This window comes from Tamandua tetradactyla, chromosome 1, assembly GCF_023851605.1.
Source record: "Tamandua tetradactyla isolate mTamTet1 chromosome 1, mTamTet1.pri, whole genome shotgun sequence".
NCBI classification, from domain to species: domain Eukaryota; kingdom Metazoa; phylum Chordata; class Mammalia; order Pilosa; family Myrmecophagidae; genus Tamandua; species Tamandua tetradactyla.
This window is the reverse complement of record NC_135327.1, coordinates 49904704-49914778: the sequence shown is the minus strand read 5'-3', so window position 1 is coordinate 49914778 and position 10075 is coordinate 49904704. Positions and strand designations below refer to the sequence as shown.

Sequence of the window (10075 nt, the reverse complement as noted above, 5' to 3'; positions counted from 1 at the left end):
TAAATAAGTTGCTCAAGAGTCAGAGCCAGGACTTAAACATGGCAGATTGACAAAAGCGTTTGTGCTCCCTGCTGCTATATGTACTGCAAACTTTACAGTGTGATTACTGCATTTTCTTAAAGGTAATAAAAACCTTTCATTTTGGATGTACTGTAAAGAATTTCACCCAGCTTTAAGTACACAGTAGTGTTAGCAAAATGTTCTTTCCCACTTTGAAATTCACTGTGGTGAACGGGGTATTTAGAACTCTTTTGAATAAAATCGTTTTGAATAAATGATGTGAAAATAAATGTATATGAATACAAGCTATTTGTAACCCTCTCACAAAAGTGAGCAGAACACACAATGAGAATGGGTTATTTTTCTTCTAGTTGGAAGGGGCTGTCATTAGCTGAGTTTAGTGGGTAATTACCTGAAAGACATCAACGATTTTAAATTCTCAAACTGTTTTTTATGAATGCCTGCAGGAAATCAGATGAACTGTCTGTTGTAAATCAATAATAAATTTGCTTTAGATTAATGAGGAACTAAAACTGTTTCTAATAAATCTCAAATGCTTAGCATATTTTGAAAACCAATTGTTTTATGAGAATTAGATTTCTTCTAATTCCCTTGTCCTTAGAAAAGGATTGGGGGTGGTGGGAAGAAGAAAAAGTAGGCAAGCATTTTGGTATAACAGAAAGTTGACAGCAGTGAATGAGAGTAAATGCATTCCAGGGCTTTGTTTTGTAATCTCAGCAGTTCGGAGGGATGGTCCATGGTTAAAAGTGCTATTTAATTTACAGTCAATGCCACAGCACCCTCTATGCAAGTACAGCAACAAAGTCTGTTGGCTTCTTAATGAATGGGTGGTGTCTTCAATCTCAACTAAATAACTGTATTATATTATATTTGAATAATGATCTCTGCCTCCTGGCAGTGCTCGGCAATGATTGGGTAATTGGAGCATGTCTTGGAATGTAGATGAATGGGCCTCGCTTTCTGTCTAGTCTTTATATGGTATTTAGAATGTATCATGGGAGAAGAAAAATGTAGGCTAAATTCATCCATTAATTTGATACTTTTGTAAGTCTGTATTTCCTGAAGACTTTCTTTTGAAATTGGGAGGGGAAAAGTAATCCATTGGGGAGGAGGGATGGAGCGAAATGTTTTTTCCTTAAATATACCTAAGTGATTCAATATTATGACAAAGTCTTAAAAGTCATCTAGTGGTTGGTAAACTGTTAAACTTACTCTTTGTCAGACAAAGAAAAGCAAATGTTTATTTGTAGAATCTATCCCCCCCCCTGAGTCCCAATTTATTTTGTGGAAGGAATGAAAATAGTCCAGAATATTGTGGCAGGACAATAGTGTATTCTGAACCGAATTTCCTGTCTCTAAGAGCTTTCTCTTTAGCAATCAGCAGTGAATGTAAAAATATCAGTTTTTGTGTATTCTAATGTACTAGCAACTTTTTCATTATCTTTTATTCAACCACAAATAAAAAGTGGGTGTGTTCTTTTACTGGGAACTTTTTAGAATGGAGTGATTTACTAAGGAACAGATAGGGTGTGATCTCAGTGATCTTCTATAAAATAAATTAAAAGTGTATGGCAGAGATTTGCCCACTTCTGTGTTCTCTGTTTCTTCCCTGGGACACAGCTGGGCTATATCTCCTTTACAGTTTCATGTAGCCATGTGACTGAGCTCCGGCCAATGAAATGTGAGCGGAAATGATAGGTGCCCCTTCCAGGCCTGGTTCATCAAGCCTCTCATGCACCGTCTTATTTTTCCCTATTCCCATTTGCTGGCTGAATGGTGAGGAACCCTAGGACCTAGGAGAGACTCCATCCCTGCATGACACATAGAAGACCACCCCTCCAGAAAAATCCATTTCTGAAAAGTGGTAAGCATTAGAATTAAGCCATTATTTTGTTAAACCTATGATATTTAGGGATTGGTTTTTATTGGAGCTAGCATTTCTTACTTTACTAATGCCGGATTGGTTTATGTCATGGCCTAGAATGATGACCTGGTATGATGATGCTGTTCTTGTTCTATAGCTTAGGTTTCTAGATTTTGGTTCTGACCTCTGTCTGTTATTGTATGCATGATCCTGAGCAGGTAACCAGACTTTCTCTCTGGCCTTAGTTTCTCACGAGCAAAATGAGGAATTTTGGCCAAAGACTTTAAGATAGAGACAAAGAATTTAGGGTTCTTTGGTTGTTAGCATCTCTGACAAACTGAAGCAAATGTAATTTATCATAAGGTTATGGGTCGCTCACAATGTTAAAGATGCTTTTAGAGACTCAGGCTCAGAGAGGGCAAGAAGCAGGGAAAATCCAGGGATCCAGACAGCAAAAGGTAGTTGACAGCCTTGTCGTGGGCCACCTTTGGGGTTTATCATAGTCTTTTCTGTCCTTGTCTATTGGTTAGGTTTTGCTGTGTAACGAACTATCTCAAGACTTTGTGGCATAGAACAACACCATTTATGTGGCTTATGATTTGGCAGGTTGACAATATGGGCTGGACTCAGCTGGACTCTTCTGAAGACCTGGACCAAAGTTAGCTAATTTCAACTGTGCTCATTCGTACATCTATGGTCAGCTGTCATGTCAACTGGGGGCAGGTTGATCTAAGATGTCCCACTGGAAGAGCTTGTTTCTGTTCCATGTTGCTAACAAGAGTTTGTTCACATGGTGGTTGGACACCTGTCCTTGATCCAAGAGAGGTGTAGAAGCCTGTACAGTCTCTTCAGGCCCAGGTTCAGAACTTACCCACTGTTACTTCTACCACATTCTGTTGGCCAATGCAAGTCACAAAGTTGCCTAAAATTAAGAGGTAGGGAAACAGGCCCCATTTCTTGATGAAAGGAACTACAAAATTCATATCGCAAAGCAATATAGATAGAGGGAATGGTGGAGTATTGGGGCCATTTTTGCAATTCACCACACCTCACTTGGGTCATATATCTGCTCTTTGCCTAGGGCGGGGCTGATCAATTTTGTATTCCTCCTACAAATGGGACACAATATGGGAGACGTAAATTCCCAAAAGGAATTTAGAATGAAAGGGAATGAATTCGCAATGACCAAACCCCAGCAATATTGTCACAGATTTCTCCCTAGCTCTGAGCATCCAGGGTCTCTGAAGAATCCAAGACTGCAACTCAAACCTAGTTTAGGCTCCAGGTTTATGTCTGAGTGCAGTGGGTATTAAATAATGAAGCCTAACAAAAAACCCCAAAACTTGGCAACTTGAAATAACAATTGTTTATTGGAGCTCCTGAAATTATGGGTCAATTGTGGGGGATGAGGGTTTTTTGTTGATTTGGACCCAAGTCAACTGATCTTGACAGGTTCACTCATGTGTCTTGGGTTAGCTGGTGGCTTGGCTGGGGGCTGAATGATAAAATGCTTTTGGCTGGAACAGCTAGGATGGTGGGATGGACTGGGGCCTCGCTCCACTTGGTTCTTCAGCTTCTAGCAGCCTAGTTCCTAAGAGGTATTCTCAGAGTTCCTAAGAATGGCAGCAAAGAGGCAGAGTCCCAATGCAGAGGAAATTTTTAAGATGCTGCTTTTGTCTCATTTGCTAACACCCCAATGGCTGATAATGGAGACTGCATGAATGACTCTTACTCCTGTCTTCATGGGAGGAGTAAAGAATTGTAGGAGGTTACAGTCTACCACATAGGCATGTGCCCTCCTCCCCTCCACATCTGCTTCTTCCACTCCAGCCTCATGCCCAGGGAGTTGAGGGAGAAAAGGGAACTACTAAGGTTGTCAGGAAGCAGATGTAGCTGCTGTGAGCTAAAGGATGCAGTGAAGGCACAGCCAAGGGTGGTGCCAGTCAGACTCACAGGTCATCCAGCTGGCATCCTCATTAGATCCTGGTATCTGGTTCCAACTCTTTGTCGCACACCAGAAGTGATATGTGCAATTCTGAATTCAATAAAACTGAGGGTAAAGATGTTAGAACTGGGGAAAGAATAGATTTTTTTTTCTCTTCATAGGATACAAGGTTTTGACTTCAGAACTAGACAGATCTGGTTTTGAAATTCACTACCTTTGCTAAATATATGACCTCAGGAAGTGACAGATTCCCTCAGCCTACTTTCTCTTCTGCATAATGGGCTTTGTAACACTTAACTCACAAGGCTGATGTGAGGATTGGAGATTATGAAAGGACGGCACCAGCACCTTGTTTATATATAGTAGCACCTAGTAACTTCTCTAAACACCTTGAATTGACACAGTGAAACGAAAGGATGATATACATGTTTTAAGACAATTTTTCCTTTTAGTTCTATAGAAAATAATGTTGGAGAACTATTTAACTTACAGCTCAACCTATTTTTGCTTTCACAGCAGCATTTAGAAGTATTAGTCATTAAGAAGATGGATCTTCACCATTCTCAGAAGCTGAGGTTGCTTCAGGACTGTTTTCAGTTGGCAAGATCAGCCACACTGTGCTTCAGCTTTATCCTCTCTTATTGGGTGAGTGGCAGGTGTCATTCTAATTGACTGGTACCCAGGCTATACTTATTGTTAAATATTGTGATAGCACCCTTGGCTACATCTAGGGAGCATCCCACATCCTTAACAGAATTCTCTCCTCAAAAATTTCATGGCTTTATGTAGCCTGAGGTGCTATTTGCCTCTAAAGGTGTTTGACAAATATTCATTGAATGAATATTCGCGTGAATAGATAAGTAAATGAATGATTTGATGAAATCTCCTAGTTTCCTAGTGACTGCTTTAAAAATAAGAAATGCCTTTGTTAAATGCAGATAATGATCTACTGTAAATGCTGCTACAAGGGATATTTTAGGGACAGAATTGTAGATGTAAACTGTAACAAAATTGTGTGTTTATTTTACATTTTTTTCTAAGATTTGTTTATCTTTTCATACTGAACTAACTCTTAAATAAATAACGCCAGGTTTTGCTATCTGGGATATAAAGCGTTTGTCTTGAGCTGTCTTAAGCTTTTGAGATTGTTGGTGGGGATTGTACCTCCCAATTGTTTTAGAATACAATTTGGTGGACAGGTCCCTGGTGGTTCTGCCTACCTGAGAATCCCAAAGTGCAACTGAAATATAGGTAGGGATAAAAACGGTGTCACTGAGATATTGCACTCAAAACTTCTGACACATCCCTGACAGCCTCCTGCTTCATGAGTGCTTAAAGGGCTTTTGTTACTCCTCTCTGCCTCGTTTTTTGAGATCAGAGGCCTCTAGCAAATTTTAGCTTATTAATGCTGTGTCCTCTGCCCTTCACTCAGAAACTGGAGGACAGGCTCTGGGAGAGGGCAGGGAATGCTCAGCAAGGCCCTTTATGATGTCAAAGAAACTGAAGGGTTATCAGAACATAGTGAGTTCTGTGTGCCAAGGTGATCCCATTTGGGGTACTTGAACAATAAATAAGTTACTTGGGATATAGATGGGAAAAACCCCAAGGAATTGAAGGGGTACAACAATACCATGGCCATAGGAACCAACCATATGCACTGGTTTGCTTGGAATATTTGGGGTTTATGTCTGCTGTCCTGACATCTGTCTGGGTTATCATTTGTCCCTGACTTTCTCCTTTAAATAAAGAATTACTGTCAATATTTGCATTGGAATCATCTTGGGAGCCATCACATTGCACTCCTAATGCCTACCATGGCTTGTCTAGCAGTGTGTGAGATATATGAGGAGTGAGCAGAGTTCTCCTTCTAAAAAATAGTAAAATCTGAAAAGGAACAGAGATGACCCATTTTTCTTTTCCCATCCTTTTCCAGACGCATCAAAATCTACATCTCCCATTCTAGGATAGTATGGAGGTGCATTAAGACAGTGGGGGTTATGGTTGGCCAGCTTCCCCCAGACAGGGTGGTGGGAGAACTCAGGCCACTGCCCTTGTCAGGCCTTGGTAGACCAGCGAGTTTAACCCTGACCTGTGAGGTACCCTGTGTAATAATGCATGCTCATATGGGAAATTAGCTAAAGTCATTCTGTTAGTGGTTTGATTGTCTCATCTAACTCATGAAATTGAAGTAAAGATTTTGGAAGTTCATTTTGGTGAAGGGGGACTATTTTTTGTAATAAAATAAGGTTGGCAAAAACATTCAAAATAAGGTTTTTGGCAAGTTTTGCTTGTAAAAACATTTGCATAAGGAAGGTGCTTGGAAGAGAGGTAGAGAGTCAGTAACTGTGAAAATATTTTGGGCTGAAAGATTCATGTATTTTAATACAGAACTAGCATTGATAATAGTCTCTATTTAGCACTGATAATGGTTAAGAAACTGGTTAAAGTATATAAACATTTACCAAAGAAAATTATTTGGCTTCTGTTATTTTTTAATGTACAGTTAATATTAGTATTTAAAAAGATCATTTTAATAGATATGAATATCTGTTATGTTAATTTTTTATTTTTAACTTTTTTATTGTATAGTATAACATATATACAAATCAAAGAACTAAAAAAGCAATAGTTTTCAAAGCACTCTTCAACAAGTAGTTACAGGACAGAACCCAGCGTTTGTCATGGGCTACCATACAATCCTCTCATATTTTTCCTTCTACCTTCTCCAGAATATAGGAGGCTAGAAGACTTAAATACTTTTTACCATCACAATTGACTTTTTTCCCGAAAAATAGCATATATACAAAAAACCTATAGATTTCAAAGCACAGCACCACAATTAGTTGGAGAACTTATTTCAGAGTTTGACACAGGTTACAATTTTGCAATTTTAGGTTTTTACTTCTAGCTGTTCTAAAATACTGAAGACTAAAAGATATCAATTTAATGATTCAGCATTCATATTCATTTGTTAAATCCTGTCTTCTCTGTATAACTCCACCATCACCTTTGATCTTTCCATCCCTCTCTTTAGGGGTGTTTAGGCTATGGCGATTCTAAATTTTTCATGTTGGAAGGGTCTGTCACTAATGTGGAGTAGGGAGATGGAACTGTACGATGTTCCGGAGAGGCTGGGCTAGGTTTCAGCATGTTATGTTAATTTTTTAAAATACTTTTTTGAAAATAGGTTTTGATCAGAACTATTTTATAGTCCTATCAATAAATTAAAACCAATATATTGGTTAGTTAAAAAAATTTCAAACTATTATATAATTTTATTTGTTTTTAAATAAAATCTTATCTCACTCTCAAAACTGACCCAGTTTGGACCATAAATTATATGGTCACCTTTTACAAGGATAGATGTTTCGGTCTGAATGAGGTATATTAAAGGAAGTCTGTAAATGCCCCTAAAGAAATTTACATTGAATTAAGAGATATAAAGCGTACTCTACTTACCCACTTGAGGCAGAGACAGTGCTGAATGATACCAAAGTCTCTTTTGTGCACAGGAAGATTACAGTTCTCAGCATCCCTTGAAGTTAGGTGGCATCCTGCAACTGAATTCTGGGCAGTGGAATGGAGACAGAAGTGATATATGCTTTGTCCAGGCCTGGCCCCTAAAATGTCTTGCATGATCCTCCACATATTCTTTCTTTCATTCTCTACTGGGTGGATGGGAATAATCCACCTGAAGCCTTGGGGGCCCTAAAAGGTGGCAGTGCCAGTTGACAGGTGGGTCCCAGGTCCAGGAATGACTGGAAACAGACCTTCCCTGAAGACTTGCCTTGAACTATGATGAACAGTAAATACCCATATTTTATGTTAAGCCACAAAGATTTGGGGACTATTTGTTACAGCAGCAAGGATCCAGTTTCTCCTAGGAAAATTAAATTCAGACTTAGTTTCTTTGGCTGATTGATCTTCCTGTTTCTCAATGCCTATATTACTTGCTAAATATTTCCAGAGACTGAAGAATGTGCTCTACCATGTACCATCTAGCCAACTAATTGTGAAAATACTATGTATCCTTAATGCGTGTGGATGAATGGATATATATTTGCTCTTTTGGGCCAATTTTGAAGAAAGCCCTTATTATAAAAAGTACATTAAGTAGGCAAACAATGTTAATAAAACCTACCGTATAGTGCTAAGATATGCAAAACACTGTGCTAAGTACATATATGAGCACAATCCTCACAGCAACCTTTTGAGGTAGATACTTTATTGACCCCCTTTTACAAATGTGGACACTGAGGTTTAAATGCCTAGATACTGTGCTGAGGGTCACGTGCGGATATGGTGGCATGGGGATTGGGACACAAGAGTACTTGACTCCAAACTCTGGGCTGCTCATCATTACATGAACTATAGTAGAGACATTCACTGTTAGTTCCTGGACCTCTGAAATCTCACCAGGATTCACTATAATGGTGATGGTGATGATGATGGACAGGGACATTTTTGTGCTCTCACTACTTTCCAGGCTTGTGCTCTGTACGCAAGCTTATTCAGTCTTCACAAACATCATGTGTGATAGACGTTATGCCTGTCTCTGATAGGTATACCTGGTGCCTCTAGTAACTGCGCTAAGTTCACAATAAAAATAAATCTCAGCTCTACAGAAGAGAAAAATGCTGTGGAGAGAGACTAGCTCACTGGCCACAGCACCTTCGGGAATAGTCTTTCAAAGAAAGTCTTTCTTCTCCAATCTGCACCGATTTGTAGCCTTCTCTTCAAGGAAAAAAAATGGAAAGGTGGGGAAGAAAGTAGAGTAGACTACTGTGGCCCTCAGAAATTAAAGCAGCCCCAAATTAAAGAAGAACATTTATATTTCCAAAGCTGAGTGCTCCCTTTACATTAAGAACGAGAGGTTTTGTAATACCCTGCCCTCCCACCCCCGACCCCCAATCCTTATGTATTCCTTTTAGGAATCACCTGAGAGAACAAATTTCCCCTGAAATAGATGTGACACCATTCGGCTTCAGGAGACAGATCACAGCCAGTCTGTACATTAGCTCTGAGCCAGGAGGGGAAAAATAGCAGATGCAGGGACAGAGAGATTGTGGCTGCACAGTCTGGGCTCAGCCTTCTCCACCACCACAGACGATGGGCTGGGGGGTGGGGGGGGGGGGAGTGGCGAGGGGGTGGGGACAGAAAAACAAAACCCGAGACAGAAGGTAGGAGGAGGCAGTGGGGCAGCTCCAGCTTTCAGCAAGCCAGCTCTGTTCTACTTCCTTTTGATTGTCCAGGAAAGCTAAGAAAAGTCCCAGACAAGGCTGTGACTCCATGAAAGCAGCCCATGGAAACGTAACATTAAACAATCGACCTGTGGGTCGATTGTGAAGGGCGTTAATGTGTGAGACCCCGATAAAGAGATTTGCGCGAAGGCCCACAAAACAGTTCATATTTAAATATGGATCCAAGTTTGTTCTGCATAACAGTATAAATATAACTAAGGTGGAGTGGAGAATGAGATTTGGAAATCAGCCGATTTAAGGAAGCCAACACAAACACTCCAACAAATGCAGCATTTCACACAGACTTTTGTGCTCACTATCTAGTTATTGGCATGAGCTCATAAGAACAGAAAAGGCCGTGAGACCTACTAGTCCAGATACAATATGCCCTGGGTGGTAAGAAAGTATAATTTATCTGCAGACAGCCTTCTGGTCATGAGCATTGCTTTTCCTGGAAGGTGATGGTCTTGTTTTATTTTGTGTCTTGATGTTAGTAAATGTCTAGTGAAGTGCACATTTCAGGAGGGCTGTTATTTCTTTTCAATGGGTATCTCACCACGAGATAAGTCAGAGGGCTAAAAGCCCTGACCTTGAAGGCTTTTAAATTAGGTTTTTAATATCAAATATACTTTAGCCTCTTTAACAAATTCATATCTCATGAAAGGGTATTTTATAATAGATTAAGCAGGCCATATAAGATTAAGTATAGCTGGGTCTGGTGCCTAAAAATATTTGGCAGAACTTCCCAGAAAGCCACATTTGAACATTATAAATATATATTACAAGCAAAGAATATTTATCTTCTATTGACATTCCCAAGTGAGAGAAAATGCATTTGTAGAGCCCTTTCAAAGAAAACTGTCTGTATTGACAAATTGTTGTGTTTGGGATGGTGTCCTCCCAGCTGTGGTTTTGTGGCTTGCTTGTCATAGAAAAGGCAGGCCAGGCCCAGACAATACTTTGCTGTTTCATGCAACTGCTACCTAGAACAAGGTGCTTTTGCCA

At 39.7% G+C, this 10075-nt stretch overlaps 1 long non-coding RNA gene across 1 annotated transcript in view; it reads left to right on the top strand.

Annotated features, from left to right (window-relative positions):
- Positions 1 to 1553: 1553 nt before the first annotated feature.
- The window catches only part of LOC143684321 (uncharacterized), a 71794-nt gene continuing 63272 nt past the window's right edge, over positions 1554 to 10075 (top strand). The window contains exons 1-2 of the long non-coding RNA XR_013175987.1: positions 1554 to 1885; positions 4347 to 4475. This is a non-coding gene — a long non-coding RNA (uncharacterized LOC143684321). The remainder of the gene's footprint in view (positions 1886 to 4346; positions 4476 to 10075) is intronic.